We start from the raw sequence: 26,189 nt of genomic DNA, 5'->3' as shown, positions 1-26,189 counted from the left end.
GAAGCCGGAGTACCCGGAGAGAACCCACGCATGCACAGGGAGAACATGCAAACTCCATGCAGAAAGACCCAGGGGTGTACTCGAACCCAGGGTTCGAGTACACCCAAGGCAACAGCGCTACCCACTGCGCAGCATATATATATATATATATATATATATATATATGCTACCCACTGCGCCACTGTGCAGTATATATATATATATATATATATATATATATATATATATATATATATATATATATATATATATATATATGGGATAAAACATTCCTGTTTTATCCCTGGAGGGATACATTCCTCCCCCCCTCTGGTCTGAATAAGTAATATTATTTTAAACAAGTATATAAATTAGGGCTGTCAGTTTTAACGCGTTATTAACTTTGTTAGACCACAACGGCGACATTTTTTGTCGCCCTTAATTGCACGTCAAAACACACACACCGTTCCCTAATGTTTTTTCCCTGCCGTGCTCTCCGGACTGTGTTTCTTTTACCCTCGGCACTTTCCGTAGTTTCAAGAGCGCTAGAGACTGTAGCAAAACAGATCTGCGCTCACTGTTGCACAGATGTCACGAATCGGAGCAGAGGACCCAGAATTCAGCCAGACCAGCAGAGGTTCAGATCAGGTTCACCAGGGCCCCCTCTGGAGACTTGGGGAGGGGCAGACCCTCCAGGGCCCCCTCTGAAGACTTGGGGAGGGGCAGACCCTCCAGGGCCCCCTCTGGAGACTTGGGGAGGGGCAGACCCTCCAGGGCCCCCTCTGGAGACTTGGGGACCGGTCGTTGCTGAGCTGACTCGACCGATCGCCGGCCAGAAGAGCTTGAGACCAAGCTCACAGAGGGAGGACCAGGAACGGAAGCAATAACCGGACCAGCTGCTCGCCTGCGTTTCTGGCGGCGGGCTGTACTGCTGCAGAGGTGGTTGCGTCTGGGACCGACACCGGGAGGGCAAAATGCCAGCCGTGATCCCTTAAACGAGGCACCCAAGACGACCTCAGGTAAGCGCCTGACATCCTCCTCTGTCCCAAACAAAGCCCAAGTGTCCATCATAATCTTGAGTCCTGATAACAAACTCGGTGTCAGGTCCATGGTGGGGAAAAACAACAAAAAAGTGAACGTGTTGGTCTGGCGATGGGTCCTATGAGGGGCCAGGTCGTTCTGTCACGAATCGGAGCAGAGGACCCAGAATTCAGCCAGACCAGCAGAGGTTCAGATCAGGTTCTTTATTAACAAAAAGCAAAACAGGGAAAAAAGCCAAAAAGACCGTCAAACCAAAAGACGGCACAAAAAATAAACAGAGTAACGGGGCAGGCACGGCAGGAACAGGCAAAACAGGATGGCTCAGGTTTCTGGAGACAAGGGGGTCAAAAATCCAAAAGCAAACCATAACAGAAAGTTGCAAGAGGAAAACTCACCCATACTCAACAAGACGACCTGGCACTGATGTCTGGTCTCAACTGTTTATATGGAGGTGGAAGCAGGTGAAACCGGTCAGAGATGATTGCAACAGGGGTGGAGTAAGGCAGGTGTGTAAAGTGGGTAATTAGACCAGACATCAGTGCTGAGGCTCAAAACAAGAACAGACAAATCTAAAAAGCTGACAAGACAAGAGGACAGAAACAAACTACACACACAACTTACAAAGAAACAAAATCACTCTAAAGAAAAAACCTAAAACAGAAAATAAAGCTTAGACTAAAACAGATGACAAAACCAGATAACCTAACAGTAAATAAAAACCCAGACAGGACAAAAACTCAAAGCAGGCAGAGAACCTAAAGCAGGAGAGTAAAATGACTCAAAAATAAAACCCGAACAGAAACCAGAATATTACAACAGACTGTTTGTTTATTTCATGCGACTTTGGGCTTGTTTTTTTCTAAAGGCGCTTGTAAATTTTATAAGTCACGGGTTTTTTTGGGCACGTTTCTGGAAGTGAAATCGCTTATTTGGGCTCTAAAATAAGTGATGAAACAGCGGGTATTAAGAGACCTGCCTGCACTAGACACTTTGTATCCAGCTGAAATATCCCTCTGCCATAGAAGCTGGCGGTAGTAAAGGCAGACAGAGCAACTCTGCACGTATTACCTGCAGTTTACGGTGCTATAACTGCTGAAAGTAGATTACTTGGTGCAGATCACCATTTTGAGCAGACATTGGTTCTGAAGATGAATTTTTAACATGCTGATAACATTGCAGAAACCCAACCCATAAACTGTACTTTATTGCTTATTAATTTGTTTTCTCTGTATTTGACAAATTAAGGCTGAATTACGTTGCCAAAGGAAGGACCTGGAGTTACTAAACAGTTGCTAAACAGTCTCTTTCTGGGTATTAAGCTCCTGCCCAGTTGCAAGCAAAGTGTAAGACTGGAATGACCTGGAAATTTAAAACCTTTTTCCAGGCTTAAACTGTTTGAATATGGATATAAACAGCAAGCAAAAGTATTGTTGTTGGTGTGAAAGCTCAGAATTAAATGTGTGTGAGAGAGAGAGAGAGAGAGAGAGAGAGAGAGAGTGAAAAAATTAACAATAAAACTTATGACTTTATTGAAATGCAAATTTTTTATTAATTTATATGTATATGCCTAATACCATGTCTATCTTTGTTTAAGAGGCAAAAAAATATATCGGCATGGTATTTATTTACAAATTTATTTCCACATTGTGTAAACATCAGGGCGTCATGATTAGTCATTTAGCCATCATAGTCCAGAGTTTAACATTTGGCACTAGGATGTCTTCATTCCAATTCTCAAAAGTGCTTGAAAAATAACAAAATAAAAATATTTTTTGTACAAGCATGTATTTTATTTGTGTCATTTATTGCAAAATTGCATATTAAAATGCCCAAACAGGCTATTACACTCTAAGAAATAAAAGGATAAAACGTGTGATTAATTTGCAATTAATCTCGACATTATGTGATTAATCCATTCAAATTAAAATTTTTAATCGTTTGACAGCACTAATATAAATACATGTTTTGTGTCCTTCACATTTGTTAATTGAATTTTTTGTTGTCTGTTTTTAAAGAGTATTAATATGTTTTCTGCTCGAAGCGATTGAAGTAAACTAATACCCACTCCCAGAGTATTTTGTCATATTTCGGCCCGAAAAATCAACAGAAAAGGTCAAGAGTAGATGACGAGCCTAACAGCCATGGTAATGTTACAGGACAAACTTTGGTGGATGATGAAGATTTGCAGGCAGCGTCACAAGACAAGAAGCAGCAGCGGCCGATTTCTCCACCCTCCCGCCCAGGACAGGTTACATGCTGTCTCGAGCCAGACAGCATGCAGGCCATATAACCTTGTTGTTATGTTCATTTATAAAACACTGGAAATTATCCCCCCCTCTGGGTTTTTTTGCAAATCGCACACTGTATATATATATATATATATATATATATATATATATATATATATATATATATATATACTGTGTACAATTTCAAAAGTTGTATTAATGAATCAAAGTTTTATTAATAATGGTTAGCTAGCAGGTGCTCTTTCAGGTAGCTAGCTAGGTCCAGTAAGTTAGACTTTTGTTTTTAAACTTGCGCCATCTACTGTTGGGACTCAGGAGTGGTATTAATTTACTTTAACCGCTTTGAGCAGAAAATTTAATAATACAAACAACAAAATTAATTTACAAATGTGAAGGCCACAAGACATGTATTATTATCAATTTTGAAAAATCCATCATATTCAGGGGTTAAAGCAAAAACAATCAATTTGACAGAAAACATTTTCTAGTCAGCCCATATATTCCCGGGCCGTGGACGTCATGCCACCTTAGTAACCTCATTTGCTTATTGTAACAAGTCCACTTTAACCAAATCTGGTAGTTCCATTGACAATTCCTGTATCTCTCCCACCTTCCAGCTTCAGAGCCCTGGCGCCATCCTGGACAGCCCTCTGCATAATCTCCTTCACTTTCCACATCCATAACATCACCTGGTTAACTTTCATATTTACAGCATCAAGCAAGTTCTTCCTTCACACTTTTGCCAAACTGGTCCACAGTCCACTCACCTTTCCACTTTACAATTTCAAAACCCTCCATAAACTGCAGCTAATTCAAAAGACAGCAGCTTGCATCATTACATCATCTTCTTTACACCTGTACATTAACTCTACTGTAACATTCAATATAAATCAATCTTATATACTCTGTGTCCCCACCTCTCGCTCATTGACTGCTGGAGATGGTCAACAGCCCCTCCACGACCTTCTTTGTTACAGAAAAGCGCAGGTGGAATAATATTTATGAATTTTTTTTTTACTTTTTCCGAATCAGACCCAGTCAAACCGGGACATCGTTTCATATTCCGACCCTCCTTTTTCTTCTTAAAAAAAAAAGCGTATCATGCTAAATTAGCCGAGCTACAGCGTTACTCTTTCAGTTTTAAATAAAACATAACAGCGACAGACACACTTACCGAGGGAAGTTGTTGTCAGCTGTTTTATGCACTGAACTTTCTGACCTGCTGGTTTACATAAATCCAAAGAAAACCTTTGACTACCGCTACTTTCATTCATGCATCTGTGGTCAGTTTGAGATTCTCTTTTAAAAGTTAAAATGATTGAACACCGATAAACCTCAGACTGGTAGATTTCCGCTTTGCAAAGACCCGCCCTACTCTTCTTCTGATTGGCTAATATCCTGGCTCTGCCAGATTTCATTGGTTAAGTGCAGCTTCTGTTTAAAATCTTGAATAAAAAGTCTACACGGAACATTTTGCGCTCATGTTCCAATGACGAAAGTCCCTCACAGCGACGGAGAACATTAAACCCCTGATAATATTACTTATTCAGATCAGAAGGGGGAGGAATTTATCCCCCCCAGGGATAAAACACGAATGACCAGAGGGGGGGACGTCACAACCAGAGGGCGGGAAAATCCCCCCCATCCCCCCCAGCAAATCGCACCCTGTATATATATATACACTGCATGAAAAGTGAGATTTTCGTCACTATGCGGCACTGTAGATTGTCGTGGAAGTTCAGGTTAACGGCTGTTCACGGCAATTTGCAGGCAACACCGAAAACTGCCGTGAATTGTCAGAAATTGACGTGGGCCTACCTTGGGAGTTGTCCCCCCATCACCCCCCTCCTCCTAATTCTAGGGGAGGCTTTAACATGTAAATGAAAATGCTGTGAGCTAAACAAATGTAAATCAGGGTTGCAGGGGGAGTTTTACCCCAAGTGACATTTCTCTAAAAGGTAAGAAAATCTCTGGTACAAATAGATCAGGCTCTATATAACCTAAATATAGACTCTTACATTTTACCTTGAATTGATTTATTTAATTAAAGTATGCTAGATTACTGTGTATGCCATTAGCAATGGCAAATGTTATGTAAAAAAAAATACACAAAATAATTTATTTCAAAAATTTGTTTTAATCAGAATCAGTTGGTAAAATGTGAATCAGAATCAGCAAGGTAAAATGTGCATTCCATGCAAACATTAGAATCAGAATGAGAGGTCTGCAGAGATCACAGTCTCCTAGAGCTCAACTACTGTGCATAGTGGCATGACTACAGTGACCTTTTTTTGGTCTTACTTAAATGCACAGAGGATGTATTAACTACACATCTCCCAGCAATGCGCTCAACTGGCAGAAATTATGCTGGGTATGACGTGTCTGTTCCCTGCAAGCCCCAAACTTCTATTGGCTTTCGTTCTGCTGACACCAAAACACTGTGCTTCACATAAAGCATATCAGCTGTGTCATTGCATGACAAAGTCCCAACCATTTGTCTTCCTAAAATACTGGCAAATTCTGCACCATATTCACATGTCCATGGCATGTGAAGCTGTTGGCTCTGCTGAAATTGCCTCATAATGTGGACTTCAATTGTCCTATTGTTGTGATTAAACTTTCCCAGTATTCCATTAAAATGCTCAAATGAAAGCAGGGTTAACATGGGGTGCAAGTTTTGAATCGCATAAAAATGTGTATGTGTCACTAATTAGGTCAAGAATAGATTATGGGAGTGTGGTATATGGTTCAGCGGCTAAGTAGGTTAAAAAAATTTTACGTTATTCAAGCTAGAGCATTGAGAATTTGTTTAGGGGCAGTTAAATCAACTCCAGTATGTGCTTTACAAATAGAATCAGGAGAAATGCCATTATGTATCAGAAGGCAACAGATAATGGTTAATTACTGGATAAATTTAAAAGGACATAATGAAGATCATCCAGTTATGAAAGTATTAGAAAGTTGTTGGGAAAGACGAAAGGGTCAATTTAATAGTTTTGGATGGATTGGGGATGATAGAGCAAAAACATTTAATGTATATAACAAAGAATTCAGTCCAACAGTATTGTGGGCTTTGAGACCTACATGGATATGGAAATATATTAATATAGATAGATCATTATTAAATATTAAGACAAGAAATATAATAGATATCTGCCAAGAATTTTACAATCAAATACAGATTAAATATAATGATAATTTGCAAATTTATACTGATGGTTCGAAAAATCCAAAAAATGAAGCAACTAGTGTAGCTGTAGTGATTCCTGAATTAAAAATTAATATTTCAAAAAGAACATCTAATTATTTTAGTATATATGCGGTAGAATTATGTGCTATATTATTAGCTTTAGAATGGGTGGAGGATACAAATATAAATAAAAGAATAATTTGTAGTGATTCATTATCTGCATTATTAAGTATAGAAAAGGGATGTACAGAGATTTTTCGTTTTTTTTTTTTTATTCTGGGATCATAAGGATTTGAAGGATATTAGGATCCAATAGATGGCAGTAATGCAACAACTATGGATGCAAGCTGTCGTTAAATCCTAAAGAAGAAGAAAAAGAAGAAAAAGAAGAAGAAGAAGACGAAGACTTTACTGTGTTTGGATTTTACTGGTATGCCGGACAACGTCTCGCGTTCAACTCCTCTAGGACGCGATCCACAACTTTCAGCCAGTCCGCAGACTGACGAGAAGAAACTGCTGATTGCTATCAGTGGACTGTCTCGTCAGCTTACTCAACATACTGCCGACATGAATGAGAGGTTCACTCAACTGCAGAATTCGGTAAACTCCAGGTTGCTGTCCATAGAGGACAAGATGGCGGCTCTGCAGTCGAAGAACTGTGCGGGAGAGACTAACTCCAAGAAGAGAAGACGGATGCACAAAAGCTTGCGGTAAGAATATATTTGACTGCTAGCTAAGCTAAAAGTAGCCTAGCCATAACCCAAAGCTAAGGGTGTATTTTTTGTGATTTACAGTACGCCGTCTTCACAACTCGGAGACAAATTGCAGGCGCTATGAACCGGCGCAAGGGTAAGATTTAAAGAATATGCTTACATTCTGCGATAAAAGGAAATAGATACGGATAGATACCGATCATAACTGTACATTTTGTTTTCACAGACTAAGCACGCCTCATAATGAGGCAGTTACCTCCTATCTGCTCGGAGCAATAACTGCAAGCCTCGATTTACACTATATTGATAAAGACGACATTGTGTGTAAGGGACTTGTTTTACTGTTTCTCCCTTGTTTTTAATGTTACTGTGACTTGCGTTTGGTTTTTATTCATACCACTCTCATTTGTTTTCCAGCCGCCTGTAAGACGTATTATGAGACGGTACGCAGGAGCTTCAGATATACGCAGCCAGAGAACTCAATGCGGGCGGAAGCTGCCAAGAATGCAGCTCGGAGTCGAGCGAGAAGAAAGAGGGTAAGACTTTATTTGGTGACTATTTTTCAGGTGCATTGATAGATGTGTTGTGTCCATACGCAGTGCATCCCATCGCATAATACTGATTCATTGTTTTGTTTTTTACAGCTGCAGGAATCGAGGCAGAGCGTGCTAGCTGATGAGGAAGTGGAACTCTGGATGTCCGCCACCGTCGACCTCATGTCTGACGAGGAAGATGGCGTCGTTGGCGGGGTCTCTGGATGGATTGTACCGCCGTCATTTCGTAGGCCGGATCTCTCTGAACCCTGTGTGAAGCTGCAGTCCCGGTTAGAGGCGACGCCGAAGTACAAAGCCATGCACAGCAGGCGTCTGCACATCGGACCTGCCTCAGAAAGAACGCCGCCAGCAGTTGCCTACAACCCCGAGGAGGCGCACGGACAGTTCACGGAGTTGTAGTTTTTTGGATACGCATGTGTGGGAAGATCCTCGCGTTGTATATAGTTGTGTGTGTGTGTGTGTGTGTGTGTGTTTTTTTTAATAAAGCTCTTTCTTTGCATAAACATCTTCCTGGCAAATGTTAATTTCCTGTATAAATTCATTCATGTCCTTGAAGGTAGCCTAATGATAGTGTAGTAGCCTACATAAGATAACATGAATATACAGCATAATAAATATATATATATATATATATATATATATATATATATAATCAACCAACCAATCAATCACGAGTGATTTTACTAGTTTGAAAATAATGGTTTCAGCCAATACTGAGTAAGAACATTCTGGCCTGCCCTGGCCACGTGTGGTTTTGCTGCCAATCACGAGCGATTTTACTTGTTTGAAAATAGTGGTTTCAGCCAATACTGAGTAGGTTATTCAAGCCAGACCTGGCCAGCCGCGCGGGTTCGCTGCATTCATATGCTAATTAGGGCCATTAGTGCAGCTGATCGCTCTCCACATACGTCAGAGTCCGGTTCCGACAATTTGTGGCACTGAAAACGGCGTCAAGCACGGGTTGCAAATTGTCGTTAACTGCCGAAAATGAGGGAGATCTGCAGTAGTTTACGGGGACGAAAATCTCACTTTTCATGCAGTGATATATATATATATATATATATATATATATATATATATATATATATATGCATAAGGTATATGTAATATGTTTTCTTTAAATAAGGGGCCATTAAAACTCACTGTCACTGTCCCTGTCTCTCTCCGAGGTCGGTCATGTCTTTTCTCTCTCTGCAGCTTTTACCCCCCCCCCCCCTCCTGCTTTGCTATGTCTTGTCTTCTGAGAACTTTCTTCATATCAACCGAACTCTGAAAAACATGGATCTGGTAAGCTGGTCTCTCAATACTATTGATACATTTTTTTCGACGGGTAGGCAACGGAAGGGGACCCGTCCGGTCCTGATTTGACTTATTTTGTGAGATACACCCTAAATTCCTGGAGGAAAACGGTGTGTCTTTCGACCTTGTCATTCCTGGACGTTTGAAATTTTTACATTTGATTAAGGATACTGGGATCTCTACTTATTGGTCTTTGTGGATTCTTGAAGTATCGGCAAATACAGCGGATGTTGGAGCCATTTGGCCTTGATCAGGCTGCCAACTGCATGAAGCGCTCACTGTGGCTGTGAACGTACAAACCTGGCAGGTGAATGGAGCGAAGCCGAAAAGCTGCCTGTGTTGGAACGCAGACTGACTTTGGTGGTTGAACTCAAGGGGAGATAGGATGAAATCTGGAAGTGAAGCGCAAAAAAGCCCAATAATTTGGAAAATTGGATTTATGTGGAGCCAGCAAAGGACTTAAAAGCTGACAGGAAAGGCAGTGCAGCTTGTCTCATAACAAATAACATATTTGGATTCCCTCCCTATCAACTCCTGGATTGTTATGACGGAGAGTGCTCAGAAAAGCCCCCGGCTACTCCCCTCCCCCGCTGACACCTGAGGATGCTTCTCTGATAACATCAAGGACAATGGCCTCTGGAGAGTGTTCACGGAGATAAAACACTTTCGCCCATACACACACGCATAACTGATACTCATAACACTGATGAATTACGCATACGCGACAGATCTCAAATGTTGACCTTCTGCATACATGTTGTATTGTGTTATTTGTCCTTTTCGTGCTATGAGGGGTTTTTTGTGTCGGTTGTTTGTCTCTTTATTGGTGAGAGCATAAATAGGCAAACATATGTCTCTTTTTTTCTCCCCCCCCCCTCTTTCCCCCATGTTGTTGCACTTCCTTCGACAGTTCAAGGGCAGCGCCTCGTGAACTCCGTGCAGGCGGGGTTCGGGGCTGTTTGGAGGAATGCGGCCTTGATGGCTGCGCTATTTAGCAGCGGCTGGCTGGCTGTGTTCCTTGGCAACGCAAGGCCTCAGTCAATCGTTCCCCCCAAAATGTTTGTTTGTTTATGTGATGGACGGTTGTACTGGAACTGACTTTTTGATTGCAATGCAAATTGTAATTGACAATAAAATTTGATTGATTGATTGATTGAACATAAAATGGTTTGACCATTAGGACAACGGCTGGCTGCAACTTTGAAAGTCCGTTCCGCTGCAAACTAAAAATCACCAGTACACAGAAAAGAAAAGAGAAGAGAAAAAGAGAAGATGACACCAAAGGCTTGAGAGATTTTATGAGTAAATATAAATAGTTTTTTAAAACTGAGGATGAGTCAGAAACAGGTCTAGGAAGGGAATTGCAGAGGAATGATGCCCATCCAGAGCATGGTAAGAAGCAATCGTTTATCAATGTGATTTTAAAGTATAGCATCCGCTAGCTAGTGTAAGGGAGGGGGGGGGGGGGTTGGAAGAGACAGGGTGTGTTTGAGGAGGAGGCAGAGAGAACCATCCCTACCGATAACAGAGAAGTGCAGGTGGAGGGGCTTTCTGCCCGATAGGATAGTCTGAGCATAGTGGCTTAGAGACGGACCACCCCGTTAATTTAAATGATCCCGCGTTATGGCCAACAAAAATGACTGATTCTGATTAAGTGAATGTTGTGCGTTTAACGGTAAAAAGGAAGCCTTTCTCAGAGATGGCAAATGAACTGCCAGCAGATTCAGAGGGTCTAACCTCATTTATGAAGTAAAGTCATCTAAGACTTCACTTCACAAAACAAATATTCTGTAAACAGCAGATTATTAAATAAAATAAAAGGAATATGAGAATGAAGTGTACAGTTAAGTTGAAATTTTTTTGGTGTGTGTGTGTGTGTGTGTGTGTGTGTGTGTGTGTGTGTGTGTGTGTGTGTTGTGGCGGCAGGTGTAGTGGGGGGGGGGGGCAAAAAAGACTTTGTTGTCCCGGGCCCTAGCAAAGCTGTCAGCTGGCCTGGTCTCAGTATAGAAAAGCAAACAGATGAAATGGAGGTTATGGGAAGCAGTCAAATATTGGAGGGAGCTGGTTCTGAAGCTTCTGCAAAATGGAAACAAATTGAGTGTGTTATTAGTTCGCAAACTGAAAATGAAGTCGGAGATGAAACAGAAATGGAATGTTTAGGGAACTGTCTGGAATTAGAAAGCAATATGGATGAAGAGGAGGAAGGAGAAGATGATGTTTTTGGACTGAAGATGGTTTGGCCAGTTCATCCTGTAAATCTGTTGTTCACAATCAGCAGAGGAAAGGTTATGACGTAAGCAATGTTAAACAATTTCTGAAGATTACGTAGAACATGACAAAATATTAAAGTAGAGGATCTTTCCCCTGACAGGAAACTGTTTCTCCTGTATGCGAGGTCACAGTGTTGATACTGAAGATTGTTAGTTCTTTACTTTTTCTGTCAGTGCTAGTCCTTACACCTTTGGGAATAAGCCTCTTCAGAGTCTATTTTAAATAGAACAGCTATTTAAAACAGCTAACTTCAAGCTTGATGACATCAAACGATGGATACCAGGAAGGAAGGCAGGAGCAGGCAGAGGGGAAGGAGGTTGAAGGACCGCAGGAGAGCCATGGGACGGGACCCAGGGCTGGCCGAAGAGCTTTGGAACGGGATCCGAGTCAGAACCTTGGGACGGAACCCAAGGCCAGCAGGTGAGCTTTGGGACGGGACCCGAGCTGGGCTTGGAGCTGGATCCAAGCGGGGCAGCGTCTTGGAATGTGATCCAAGTGGAGCTGCGAAGAAGGGGTGCGGTCAGCAGCAGGAAGTGAAGAATCAGAATCCTTCTGATGAAGGGGGTTGAGAGACGCTTGTGTGGAGAAGACGAGACGAACCGGCGGAGAAGAGGAGACCGAGGTGAGCTTATATAGTGAGGCTTCCAGGTGGATTGAGTCCGAGATGATTAGAGCTTGACAGGTGTAGATGATTAGGAGAGTGGAATCAAGGCTGGCTGGAGGAAGGAAGATGCTGGAAAATGTTTAGGGTGCAGCAGGCAAAGACTGCACCATTAGACTTTGGACCTGAGTCTTTAAAAAAGAAACTTCTTAATAAATCACTTAATCTGGTTGTCATTAAAATGGCCTCTTGTAATAAGGTAAAAAAAATAATTTTGACCAGGACATGTAATTTAAATCCCAGATTAAACAGGTTTCTAGGGTTTCCTTTTTTCACCTCCAGAATGCCAAAATTAGAAATATTTTGTGCAGGAGTGACACTAAAAAACTATTCCATGCATTTCTAATGTCAACGCTGTACTCTTTTAATTCTTTACCATCATGATGTCTACCAAATACAGTTCTAAGCCTTCAGCTGATCCAAAATGCGGCAGCAATAGTTCTGATTAAAAGACAGATCAGATTTCTCCTATTTTAGCTTCCCTTAATTGGCTGCTGTTAATTTTAGAATATAAGTAAAATTCTCTTTCTCACATATAAAGTTCTTAATAATCAAGCTGCATCACACATCAGAGACATGATTGCTCTATATGTTCCTAAAAGAGAGCTTTGCTCTCAGATTACAGGTCTACTGGTGGTTTCTAGAGTACCTCTAGTACTCTAGAAACTCAGAGTAGGCTCCTCTTCTGTGGAACCAACTCCCAGTTTTAGTCCAAGAGGCAGACACCCTGTCTACCTTTAATACTAGACTTAAAAACATCCTTTTAAACAAAGCTTCTAGTTAGAGTGGCTTAGGTTATCCTGAGCTATCTCTGTAGTTATGCTGCTATTGTCACGATTTGGGTTTTGTTTTGGTTTTGTGTTTTACTTCTCTTAATTTAATCAGTTCTCCCGCCAGTAATCTGCCAGCTCACTTCACCCCTCAGCCACCACCCTGTTACGACAGTCAGGACGTGACAGATCACATTTCCCATGATGCAACATGGTCAAAATGGCCACCAACTCCCATCATGCAATACGGTCAAAATGGCCGGCGGCCATAACAACGTTGCTACGAGAATGGTTTATAAGCACAGGACGCGCTGCATTCTTTCTTCTTTTGGCACCCCGCCAGACTGAGAAGGCACATACATCTGTTCACTCTGTGGGACTCCCCCACGTGGCACGTGGCCGATTTTCTCACTAAACCGAAGATTTTCAAAGCAAACTTCATCCCTGCTTCAAGGTGCAGGAGGTGAACTTTAAAAAGTACTTTGAATCCACTTTGATCAAAGACTGAAAGCCACTTATCTTCCAGTGATCATCAAGTGACCACACTTTCGTTTTTGCCGAACAAAGCGTCTGAAAAGCCCAGAGAGACGAAGGGATTTTCTCCTCCCGTTCCCCGCTGTCCGACAGACCGGCCCCGCCGAAGCTGAGACCAGATTCGCGGACCCGAGACCAGGACACCTGCTGTGGCAACGTCATAGTAAAGAAGAGATTCCCCTTTTTATTTCTCTTTTCACCCATGAGGTGATATATTTTGTCCCTGGAAGCTATTAGGATTTAGTTTAATGCTTAAGTACTCCAAGACAGCGTTTGTTTTAACTGCTGGATATTGCTGATGTGTGTGAATATAGATACATAAGTGCATAAATAAGTGATTTTGGCTGTGTTTTGGTTTGTAGTTTTTATAGGCTGGCTCCGCCGAGAGCCGATCTCCACTCTTTTTCCTTTTTCTTCTTTATTTATCTCAGTTCAATCTCTTTGTGCCCATAACCTCCCAATTTGCGGCCTTTCTTTTAATTCCTCGTTCAGGTTTAGACCGCCTCCCTGGTCTAGGCACCAACTGAGTTTGAATGACCTATTATTAGAATTATATTATCAAATTATAATTAATAATAATAATCATATTCAAACAGTTTTCTGGCATAACATAAATTGGTGTCCATGGGTGGGCATCTAAGTTATTTGCGTTCCCTTTAGACTAGAATCTGAATGACCAGCAATTTCTGAATTGAATAAACACAATCTACATTCCAGCGGATTTTGATTGCAGCACCTTGCCAAAAGTGCTACTCAATCATAATTGATTAAGGAAACGTTCCTACTAAATATATACGTGTTTGTGGTGGTTGGAGTTGTTAATCTTGATTTCCAACCTTGAAGTTAGTTATATTGACTAGGGCACACAGCACCAACTAGCGTGTGCCACTGATAGCGCAACTGTAACGCTTCTTGACCTACAGACTACGGCTTCCTTTATGTTACTCAAGATAACCATTTAGCAGCATCAGAAAAAGGTTCTTTGAGGAGCCTGATGTGTAAATGAAAACCAGGACGAAAGTATAAGATTTCAATTGAAATTATATTAAATATTAACAATAAACATAAGGGAAAAACATACAAAATAACCACAAATTTACAGGGTCATTGTAGACTTGTATTCCATTCTTAATGAAATTAATTCAATTAAACTTTCTAAATTTCCTTTCCCCAAAGAAAAAAACAGAAAAGGGAAAAACAATGCAGTCTTTTTAAACAGGAGAAAGGAAAAAGGGAACTGTCCAGGATCCACGTGATGGAAAGGAAAAATAACACAGTCCAAAAAAATGCAAAGTCCCCTCCAAGATTTCAGAGGAAAATACAGGCAGGGGTCGTAACTACCACACAGGTAGTTCAGGGTAGCTCGCCATCTTGAATTTATTCAGTCCATAAAAAACCTGACCTAAAACAAATGAAAATGGAGGGGGAAAACGACAAATGAGCATTTCATTTGTCCTTTATTTTTTTTACCACTATTATGAACGTTTACCAACTAAACAGACATGTTAAATAACAAATTAAAGCAATTCAAATGAATGCACAATTATTGATGCAACATACAAACATGATAATTGAATAATCCAATCAATTTCACTTAATTAGGTTCAGTAACCTCAAATATATATATATATATATATATATATATATATATATATATATATATATATATATATATCTTACAAAACAAAATCATTAAGTGCACTTAGGTTCAAGCCAGTACTTAACATATTAAAGTACCTTTCCAAACTAAAAGTTGAAAAATGTTGTGCAACAATCATATGTATCTGTTTCAAATTAGTTCCCATGCATAAAATAAACCGTTGTTTTTAACACCTAAGAAAGGTTTCAAAAATAAAGCATCAAAAATAGCTCAATAGCTTTATTCTTTCGATTAATAACTACTTTTTGGCTCATGAAATGAGCCAAATGAGTCAAGTGCAAAACCAAAAAATGAATTGTTTGGTCAGAATCCTAACACAAGCAACCAGCTGAAATTAGCAATTAGAGGTATGGAGTGCAATTGAAAACCACTAAAAAAAATAAACGGTCGCTTGCAACCCACAAATAAACAAATGTATAAAGCCAAAGACTCACCGCTGAAATATTTTTTAAACTGCAGAGATTATCCAAATGGTTGAATTGTTTGGTCTCCAACAGATCCTTGCCACCACAGACATGAATACGTAGACGCCGCGTCCTCGGGTGAGAGGCGTGCCGACAGAGCGGCCATCTTAGGTCAGACCTAGCTGCGCTCAGAGAGAATCCAAATCAATTCAGAAAAATGTACTTTATGTTTTCAGACACTCTGAATCCGGTGAATTCTCACCCGATTTCCAGATAAATCAACTGACTGAAAACGTCACCCCTTTAGGGGCTACATGGGACCAATTGATTGAATTAAATTATTGTCTAACTTAATATATAATTTCGATTTTGTATTGAAAGTAAGCAAACTTCCAGAGCTACGTCCCAGGAAGCCCGACTTTTACTCCGCTGATGGGTGCGCAAATAAAAGGACACTAGGAACCAGATCCTGTGGAATTACCTTTCATAAGTAAGATTTTATGATAGATAATCCTCATGCTTTACAGTCACAGTTTTTCCGGCATAAACGCAATATGTGCTAATGGGTAGCAGGGATGGAAGTGGAGAAAAGTAACACCCGCTACGGATGTTATCATCCCATAGAATGGCGATTATCAGTGGTTATCAGCCCCATTGAATAGCCTCAGTTGGTCCCTGCTCTGCCTGCTATCAGGCTGCTATTAACCATTCTATCGGTGATAACAGCCGCTTGTCGCGAATAGAACCTTTTTTTTTTTTACCTTTTTTTAAAAACCTTTATTTATAATTTATCTGCGAATTTGAACAGGATATTAAGAATTTACTAAAAATTCAAAAGCCAAACGTATCCGTCATAAGATTTTAATTAGGTATTGTAATAATCGTTACAGTATTTAAAAACAACTCACTAAAATCTAAAACCGGAGTTTTTTTTTCCTGTTTTGTTTATTTTTGTTCGCTTTTTTAAAGACCTATATTTGCAATATGCCTTTTATTTCTTTGGATTTTTTCCAATAATTCACTCAAAATAAATGCCAAAATTTAACATACTTGGTTAATTTTATTGGATCGTGTTCTCTCAATACATGCCGTGTTTTTATCTTCCGGTCGTGCAATTTCATATATATATATATATATATATATATATATATATATATATATATATATATATATATATATATATGAAATTGCAATGAAATTAAAAGGCATATTCTAGAGTTATGTAGTGTTATGAGTTGTCCAACCTCATAGCCTTCCACTAGGTGGCTGTATGTACATCCGAAGTTGCTTGCAATCCATTAATAATGATAAGAAGAAGTTAGGGTTGGCCCTAATCTTATTTTTAATAAAAAAAAATAAAAATACGGATGGATTTGCTCATATGATTATATGAAAATCTGTGTTTGTACCATATGAAAATGTTTAATATTTGTATTAGTAGTAATAATAATAAATTACGGATTGCACCCGACAAAAGATTAGAGAAGAAGAAGAAGCTTACGTCATTCGACGCGACACTTTCCACGGTCGGAGCTGGTGAGTAGACCCTGAATCTGTCAGATAAAAATGTAGTAAAAAACCTCAAAAGACCGAAAGTCTACATTTATAAATCTGCTGATGGTAGTTCTATGAGTTAATGTTAGCGAGTATGTGGCACAGCATGTGTTTGTACAGATTTAGACACGTTTTTACCCCTATTTGGTAGAAAAAAGGCTACTAAAAGCCAGTCAGGTTCAAATGTAGCTGTCCTTCATACCTTTAATAACAATGTGCTAAAATTTTGTTTTTTTATTATTATTTTATGCTTCTTGGTGTTACAGTATTTCTGTCTTCTTTCTGTTTTCTCCCACTTTAGAACCATGCCTAAATATAAGAGCAGTGTCCGTTGTAAGACCAAAAAAATAAAACTAACTCGGAAAACCAACGGTGCTCGGGCGAAATCTTCCTACATTCCCTCACATGCAGGCTCATCTGACACCAACACTGTTTTTCCCTCATCACATGACATTTGTACTGAAAACTCAGAGGAAGAAGGGACCGCGTATACCAGGGCAAAAAGGAAGGAGCTGAGCCTATGGGATACACTAAAAGATCAGGTCTTGGAAGAGTCCTATAAGTCCTCCGCTCCTTTCTCTGACATGTGCTCTGTGTGCAAGAAACCTGGAGTATACCGCTGTCTGGAATGCAGCAGAAGCAGTGTTTTTTGCAAGGATTGTGTCTACACAGTACACATAAATTCTTTGCACCTCCCTGAAAAGTGGAATGTAAGTTCATTTTTGTTGAATGTACTAATAAATATTGTAATTGATATGTATAGAATGAGAATGAGTTCTTAATTGCATAAAATTCGATTTTTCTCTGTCCTTTTTTGTGTCTCTTTAGAAAACCTGCTATGAGGCTGCTTTCCAGCAGTTGGTGTTGCATTTAAGTGGGGATCACAGTACCCATGTTGTTTACTCCAGAGATGTAAAGACTTTTGTCAACACAGGTATGTTTTTACACTGTAATTTTTTAATTAATTAATTTTGTGTGTATATATATATATATATATATATATATATATATATATATATATATATATATATATATATATATATACTGCTCAAAAAAATAAAGGGAACACTCAAATAAGACATCCTAGATCTGAATGAATGAAATATTCTCATTGAATACTTTGTTCTGTACAAAGTTGAATGTGCACAACAGCAGGTGAAATTGATTTGTCAATCAGTGTTGCTTCCTAAGTGGACAGTTTGATTTCACAGAAGTTTGATTTACTTGGAGTTATATTGTGTTGTTTAAGTGTTCCTTTTATTTTTTTGAGCACAAAATATATATATATATATATATATATATATATATATATATATATATATATATATATATATATATATATATATACATATACTTCATATATATATATATATATATATATATATATATATATATATATATATATATATATTCTACAAAATTCTAAATCTTATTTAGTAAAATTTATGTTTTCACTTTATGAGTATTAATCTTGTCCCATGTGAATATATGTTTATGTGACTTTTTATTGTGGAATAACTTTTTATTCTTCTTTGTTGTTATTTATACTTGGATACACAAATATAGAAAACTACATAAATACATAGATTGGAGGGGAAGCTCAGTTAAAGACAGCACATGTTAAGTTAAACACAGTTAAAGTGGCAAGTCTGCGTTGGTTTGTACATGTTTAAAGAAGGGATATATCATCCATCCATTGCCTTCTGCTTATCTGGGGTCAGGTCACCCAAGTAACAGCATAATTAAGGATTCCCAGACTTCCCTCTACCCAGCCAATTGGGCCAGCTCCTAGGGTGTAATCCCAATACATCCTACACCAGTGGTGCCCAAAGTCGGTCCTCGAAGGCCAGCATTTTGCAGATTTTAGTTCTGTCCCTGGTTTAATGCACTTGGATCCAGTGATGGCTCAGTAGAAGAACATTGACCTGCTGGAAAGGTTGTTACCACCACCACAGAGAGAACTAAAACATGCAGAATGAAGGTGCTCGAGGACGGATTTTGGTCACCCCTGTCCTATTCCATCTTAGAAGCATAGATGTGGCTCGGTGGTCCCTAAAAGGAGCAGTAATAAAAAGATCAACTCCTCATATAGATATCATGTATTTGTTGTACAACTTATAAAATCGAAGTATAAGTATAACACATATTGTGGACTGATTTAATTCTGAGTTCTATAAAACAGTGTATTTATTCACTCTGTGAGATAAAAAATGGAATGAGTCTTCAGTAATCTTTTTTCTTTCTTTGTCTTTTTAGGTCATCTCATTAATTGCACAGTTTCTTTTTGTAAATGCGAACCTGAGGTCTGCACTCTTCTGAAGTATGGCCTTTGGCCTGCTTCATCGGAGAAGCCACAGACTGCTTTTTCAATGGCTTTTCTTGAGCTATTTGTCCATCTTTCTTTGGAGTGCCAGATCTCTGTAGAGGGATTCATCAACACCTTACGGTGGAAAAACAATCTTACTGTTATGGAGGTTGTGAGAAAAAGATGTCCTAGTAAATATGTCAACAACATTGCAACTTTTTTATTCTGTTTAATATATTAAATATTTCTTTAAATTAATGTCACTGATGGCATTTCCAGTAGACTAGATGTATTATTTACTGCTTTCTCATTTAGATTTTTTTTTTTACAGTATTTATTTATTTATTTTACTTATGTACCTTTGGAATTAATAGATTAAACATAAGTACTGTGACTCTTTTTACTACAGGTTAATATGCTGTACAGAGCCCTAGTAGGAGAGTCTATTTCCCAGTTTCGCCATTATCACTTCCGACGAAGGTCACTAGTTGGCCTTTGTGACCAATTTGATGATGGCACAGTGTGCCCGGCATGCATAAAGGTTGGACACACTGAGATAAATTTGTAATATACTTTTAGAAGACATTAGTACAATGGACAAATGTCATTTTGAGAGCTTTGAGACTTATCCTTTTTCTTGCTGTTTATTTTTCAGACTGATGGCACTGTAATTGTGGCTTTGGATGCCAACTTTGGTCTTGTACGAAAAAAGAGCTCTGGAAGTAGTATCACTGAGCCATTGCAGGGTAACAGAATGTTTGTCAGGGATGAAGATGTTGAAGAGTATGTCAGGTCAAATCCTGACAACTGTCAACCAACAGAGGTGAGTAAATATCATATCTCATTTTCTATTCTGGTAACTTTCTTATTTATTTTTAGTCAATGCTTTTTAAAAAATACCCTTAAAAGGAATTTTATGACAGATATATATCTATTTTTCTAATTTTAAAATATTTTCACGTTCATTTATTTTGACACAATTTGTATATTCCTCAAGTTTTATGTGTTTCACTGAGAACCTCTTTCCTTTATTTTTTAGAACTGTAGCAAGTTTAAAGCTGGCAATGCACTTCGTTCCCAAAACCAGCAAAACAAATTAGACATATCTGGTGTATTTGGAGCATCATGTCGCCACGAGGTTCCACTGATATTTCTTAACATGACACATGGAGAAAGGTGAGTTTTTAAAGTGTATTTGGATGACTTTAACATAACATCATCCAATTATTTGAAAGACTCTTGGATTATTTTTTATACATTATCTTATGCTGTTATCAAACTATTTTTTAACAGACTTGCATATCCTAAATATGTCATCACAGAGCTGATGAAAAAATATAAAGAAAAAAACATTAATCTGCATGTCCTTTATGACATTGCATGTGTCCTGTCCAGACATTTTCGTGTGAGTATAATTCTTAATGTCCAAGTTCTTTATAATATAACAACAATAGTGACACACTGTCTGTCATTGAACAGAAAACTGGAGAAGGAATCCCAAAAGGACTTTCCCTGGCGGTACCAGCATTTCATGTGTATGGGCATAAACTGCAGTGTCAGGTATTTTTTGGGTTGTTCTAAAGTTAGTCTACCAAATTCAACATCTTGTTACATCATATAACCATATTGTTCACCCTGTTGCTATAAAGCAGCATGACAATTGAAAATGAGCTTAATTGTTTCAAATACCATGATATATTCCTTTTCTCTTTTCTTGTTCTGTTTCCAACACAAACTGGATAACATCAGTGTTATGTATGGTTTTTTGGCCTCAGCAGTATTTTCATGACACTTATGTGTTTTTGCTTATGTACTTTGTATATTTTAATTGTATTACAGCTCCAGGGTTAAGTGTTATTTATAATTAAAAATTTAATATTGAGAATATTTACTTATATTTTCATTATTAATTATATTTTAAAATTTCATATGGCCTCCAAAAAACAACATTGCCATTGATAATAACTTTTGTGTCCATTTGTAATTGTTACAGGTCTACATGATGTGCAATATATTAGGCTCCATATTGGGTGTTGCATACTTTACAGTAATGACTAATTATGTTAATCAGATCATGTACAGCACGCGACGAGTTCCTGGATTTGGACTAACAGATGGTGAATGCATGGAGAGGTTATGGTCGTTTTTGAGAAGATTTTCTCGAGTGACTAAAGAGATGACTCCCTCCCATCGCCTTGACCTTCTCACAGACGCACTCCTGTACTATGGTAGAAGAAAATCTGCAGATCTAGGTGTAGTATATGTCCATAGTTTATTTAATAATTTACTGAAACTTTTTTAATTGAACTTCAAACACTGTCCGTTATTTACAGATGTGCAGCTTCTTCAGAGGTGGGACAAAGCCGAGAAGATTGCGAGTTTTGCTGAGGAAGAGATTTCTGCAGTTTTGAAAGAGTCACCGAGTAAGCTTGTCTTAATTGAAACCTTTTGATTGCAAAAAAAGTTTTGTATTCATTTATTTATTTTTCCTTTGTCCAAAGTAAGCATTTCTGAACATGACCTACAAAAATGGATGGAAACACAGAGACATGTAGCCCAAGCTGCACATTTAAAAACTAGAGACAAAGGTATGTTTTTTTTCTGTTTTATTTCATTTGGGTTTTTTTTTTTTTTTTTTGTTTTTTTGTTTGTTTTTTTCATTTGTGTCAAGGGGCAATGTTGTGAATGTCTTTCAAAGCTGCTTTGACTACATCTAAACAGAGTTTGAATATCTTTTTTGACTTTGACACTTGTAATGAACTGGATTGTTTATGGTTCTTAAATTAATTGAACTATATTACATTGAAATTAAAAAATGCTTTGTGTAGCACCCCTCCATGGGCTGCCACATTAACGTGGTGGAGGGGTTTGAGTGTCCCAATGATCCTAGGAGCTATGCTGTTGGAGCCTTTATGCCCCTGGTAGGGTCACCCAAGGCAGACAGATCCTAGGAGAGGAACCAGACAAAGCGCAGCCATAACACCCCTTATGCATTACCACTGGAGACAGTCTTCCCTTGCATGGACGCCGTTCACCTGGTTCCCGTTTTGTTGCCAGAGCTGGAGGTGTGGCACATTTCAGTTAGTCTGTTGGACGTGCTTTCAACCATGCACGAAAGCGGCCGAAAACAGTTTCCTATGCAGGGTGCCTTAGTCATATAGGCCGACTGCTGCTAAGCGGAAAAAGATGTACGGATGTTTATCCTAAAGGGAAATTAAATTTTGATGTAATTCGTATTATTTCCAATTATTCACAGAGATATTGGATTGTTCAATAATATACATTGTTGACTTATCTACAGAGATTGTTCCAAGATGGAAGAAGAACTATGTGATGAAGCTGACCGAAATCAACCAGCTCAGGTATGATCCTTTTTTGAATACCAAATCAGTAGGCAGATTGGTGGTGTGTCTGTAATGATGAGGGCGCTGCAAAGGTCTGCAGTTTTCAAGACATGTAGTAAATACAAAAAAAAATAGTCAAATGTCTCGATTTGGTGGTTGTTCCATGTTCCTAACCTCACCTATGGGAAGCAGCCTCACTACTAGGCACTAACCTCAGACATGCATAAGATAATGTATAAACATTGTGCAATACTTACACAAGAGTTACAATGTTGCCACATTAATGACAAAGTATTAAGTTCAGCTAATTATACAAGCTATGCCAATATAAAGTCTTTGTTTTCATTTTTAGATCCGGATCACATCAACAGGACTCACTCATTGAAGATGAATCACAGTAAGTGACAGAAATTTGTGCTCTTCTATATTTGAACAACAGTTCTCGTCTCAAGTAAAGAAACTGTGTGTTTTTTTTTTTTTGTTTTTTTTTGTTTTGTGGTTAGACTGGACAGGGATCTTCAAATAATTGAGAGACACCATGCTGTAAAACGAAGATGGGTCCCTTCGGATGACATTTTCCAGAGAACACTGAGAGATGTTGACCAGGAACTTAGAGGTCAGCTGATACAACGAGCACAAAATGAAGCAAGGGAGAGGGCCACTCTTCTGAACCTGAAAAGAAGATATAATGGTAACGCTACTTATTTTCTAGACTGTATGGTCATTAGCAAAATTGAAGCTAAAAGGTCTTGTGGTTGAATCCCAGCATGTGGTAAACCTAAATTTAATCTTTATGTTATCCCTGCATCATGCATATGTTCACTCTGGGTACTAAAGCTTCTTTATGCAGTGTAAGAAGTGACTGGTTTATTCCAACTTGTCCTTTGTCATGGGTATGTGCTTTTGATGTGTATGGTTATTTATCTTTGGTGTATGAATATGTTTCTTGGGTGTATCCTGTTTTTCACCTAATGCCCGTTGTAAATAGGCACAGATAAGTGAGTATTGTAATACATCCATTTTCTAATGGACATTCAATGATCTTATGCATTACTGCAGATATTAAGTCACTGTAAGAACAGTCTTTATATTCTGAGGATAACTTTTTTAAGAGTACAATTAAAATATAATTCAATTATTGGCAGTAATAGATTTTGACCTACAAACTAAGATTTCCTTATGCGAACTTTAGTGTCATGAAGAATATATTGTGTAGAATTGGCTGCCACTACTTGTGTTCACAAAATCCAAATTGAGATAAACACTATTTCAGATGTTGACTTTTTATTATGTTTAACATACTTCAATAAATCACTATTGTATCATGTTTTCATATTGTGTTGATTGTATTATTTTTACTAGTATTTATATTTCTTCTTTCTTTACAGATGGACAGGTAGTTGCTATAAGGCTGTCCAAGCAAGTGAATGCCTGTAACAGGAAACTGAAGAAGATTGTTACAGAGTACAATAATCTGCAGTGGCCTCCACAAACTGGCATCTTTCCATCACATTTAGAATTTCTAGAATTGTGTGATGCCTCCTCCCAGCTGTACACATTGTTTGATGAACAAGTGAGTAGAATTGATCTAAAGGTTTTATTCAACTTTCTACATGCTGTTATTCTCTTTAAGTTGCTACTATGCTTTAACAAGGTTCCACTTGCAATTGTTCTCTTATTTTAAAGATTGAAGATTATGGTGTTGTTCCAAAGAACCTAAAAAGTCGAGCAATAGAAGCCCTGCATTTGAAGACTAGAGCAACTGAAGAAAAGCTTCTACTTAAGAGAGAGATGAACACTGTCATTCTTCACCTTCATCAACAACATGGACATTTAAGTTCAGCTATAAATGATACTGCAGATCCTGGTTCAAAAGCTGTACTTCATCAAAACATTATCATGTTAGAAAAGAAAATGTACAGTGCAATGAACATGTTCAAGAGGTTTATCGAAGTTGGTGCCCCTCCTCCAAATCATCACCTACCAGAGTTTAACTCTTATTCTCAAGCACTTATGTCTCCAGATCTACATTACATAGACTATGATGAAAGCATTGACGATGGAGAGGATGAAGGGGATGATGACGACAATGTTGACGAAGGAGAGAACAGCATAGATTGTGAATCATCTTCATGATTTATGGCCACTTACTGTCCTATGTGAAGAGCACATATTCCAGTATAAAAAGTAAAAAGTTCATTGTTTGTTGATTTTCATATAAGCTTTTTTTTTTCTAACATCTCAGTTTATTGCTTTTGATATTGTTGAGACATATCTGTTTTTCAAGTCAAGCTATATATAATCAAGGGCATTTTAGTTTTACTCATTACAGCTTTGTACTCTTTTTTTCACATTTATTAATGTTCTTGTTCAGGATGACATTGTTAATGACTAAAATTAATTTACAGTTTGATTTTAACTCTTAATTTTGAGATGCTGCATAATCTGCTTTACATAATATCTTTAAATTTGAGCACAACAACAAAATAACTAAAACGTAGTGGACAAAAATTTTGTGATGTTCATATTTGAGAAATATTTGACTGTTATCCAAGAATAACATTATTTTGAAGGGCACTACTCTGTATTAAAAATTAATTAAGAGCTATGTCAGTGTTTCTGTGATATTTCAGACAGATTTCAAAACTTACAATATGGACTATTTGTAGCCTGTGTAGGGGCTTACAAACTGGTTGATTTGATTTACCTTCCTGATTTTAGTAAGAATGCCAGCAGCACCATAATGTATCATCTGCAGTTGGATGATTACTACTTTTTTAGGAGACCCCGGGCCCTCACACCAGCATCCAGGTTGAGTGTTTGCTGTCTAAGCACTCCTTCCACTGCTCCACCACTCATATGGCTGCACAGACTAGTGAGAATTATCTTACTGTTAGATTTGCATTTAGTTTTGCAACTGTAAGGACATGTACATTCCTGGTTGTTTAAAAGTAGAGCAGTTAGTATTAGTGTTGATGTTTGCGTTTTTCAGGAGGGCAACACGGATATTGACGTCCTTCACACCAGATATTACATTAAAATTAAGCACACAGCTGGACGGATCAGGCAGGAATATAAAGACAGAGTCTGAATAACATCAACTGTATGTCAGAAAATTCTGACATGTAGTCTTATGTGATTTGTCTCTGCTTACATAAAAAAATATATGGGCCACTATGGAAAATGGTGACAAACCATTTTGGGACCTATACTGTCTGCCCTCTTTTTTCCCTTATGGGGCCCACCTAGGTATGACATAACTGTTTGTAACCTACCTGAGAAAGCGGCAACATATAGTCATATGAAAAAGTTTGGGCACCCCTATTAATTTTAATCATTTTTATATATAAATATTTGGGTGTTTGCAAAAGCTACTTCAGTTTGATATATCTAATGGACACAGTAATATTTCAGTATTGAAATGAGGTTTATTGGACTAACAGAAAATGTGCAGTATGCATTGACAGAAAATTTGACAGGTGCAAAAATATGGGCACCTCAACAGAAAAGTGACATTAATATTTATTAGATCTGCCTTTTGCAAAAATAACAGCCTGTAGTTGCTTCCTGTAGCTTTTAATGAGTTCTTTGATCCTGTATGAAGGTATTTTTGACCATTCCTCTTTACAAAACAATTCCAGTTGAGTTAAGTGTGATGGTT

At 38.3% G+C, this 26,189-nt stretch overlaps 4 long non-coding RNA genes across 6 annotated transcripts; all 4 read left to right on the top strand.

Annotated features, from left to right (window-relative positions):
- Window positions 1-6,838: 6,838 nt before the first annotated feature.
- LOC118561190 lies at window positions 6,839-7,923 on the top strand. 2 transcript variants are annotated; one of them, XR_004929852.1, is made up of 5 exons: window positions 6,839-7,169; window positions 7,254-7,308; window positions 7,399-7,496; window positions 7,590-7,708; window positions 7,817-7,923. It is a non-coding gene; the product is annotated as an uncharacterized LOC118561190 (long non-coding RNA). The 2 variants fall into 2 exon arrangements; XR_004929851.1 differs by having other exon boundaries at window positions 6,839-7,308.
- A 9,314-nt stretch (window positions 7,924-17,237) lies between these two features.
- On the top strand, window positions 17,238-20,287 carry LOC118561203. Of its 2 annotated transcripts, XR_004929866.1 has the most exons (5): window positions 17,238-17,589; window positions 17,708-17,813; window positions 19,594-19,725; window positions 19,840-20,007; window positions 20,224-20,287. It is a non-coding gene; the product is annotated as an uncharacterized LOC118561203 (long non-coding RNA). The 2 variants fall into 2 exon arrangements; XR_004929867.1 differs by lacking the exons at window positions 17,238-17,589; window positions 17,708-17,813 and adding an exon at window positions 19,263-19,353.
- A 3-nt stretch (window positions 20,288-20,290) lies between these two features.
- On the top strand, window positions 20,291-21,699 carry LOC118561201. The gene is made up of 4 exons (XR_004929864.1): window positions 20,291-20,360; window positions 20,664-20,744; window positions 21,256-21,436; window positions 21,518-21,699. It is a non-coding gene; the product is annotated as an uncharacterized LOC118561201 (long non-coding RNA).
- Window positions 21,700-22,490: 791 nt separating this feature from the next.
- On the top strand, window positions 22,491-23,048 carry LOC118561202. The gene is made up of 3 exons (XR_004929865.1): window positions 22,491-22,546; window positions 22,881-22,925; window positions 23,032-23,048. It is a non-coding gene; the product is annotated as an uncharacterized LOC118561202 (long non-coding RNA).
- Window positions 23,049-26,189: the final 3,141 nt, after the last annotated feature.

Source organism: Fundulus heteroclitus, unplaced genomic scaffold, assembly GCF_011125445.2.
Source record: "Fundulus heteroclitus isolate FHET01 unplaced genomic scaffold, MU-UCD_Fhet_4.1 scaffold_58, whole genome shotgun sequence".
Taxonomy (NCBI): domain Eukaryota; kingdom Metazoa; phylum Chordata; class Actinopteri; order Cyprinodontiformes; family Fundulidae; genus Fundulus; species Fundulus heteroclitus.
This window is presented reverse-complemented; position numbering and strand designations above follow the sequence as displayed.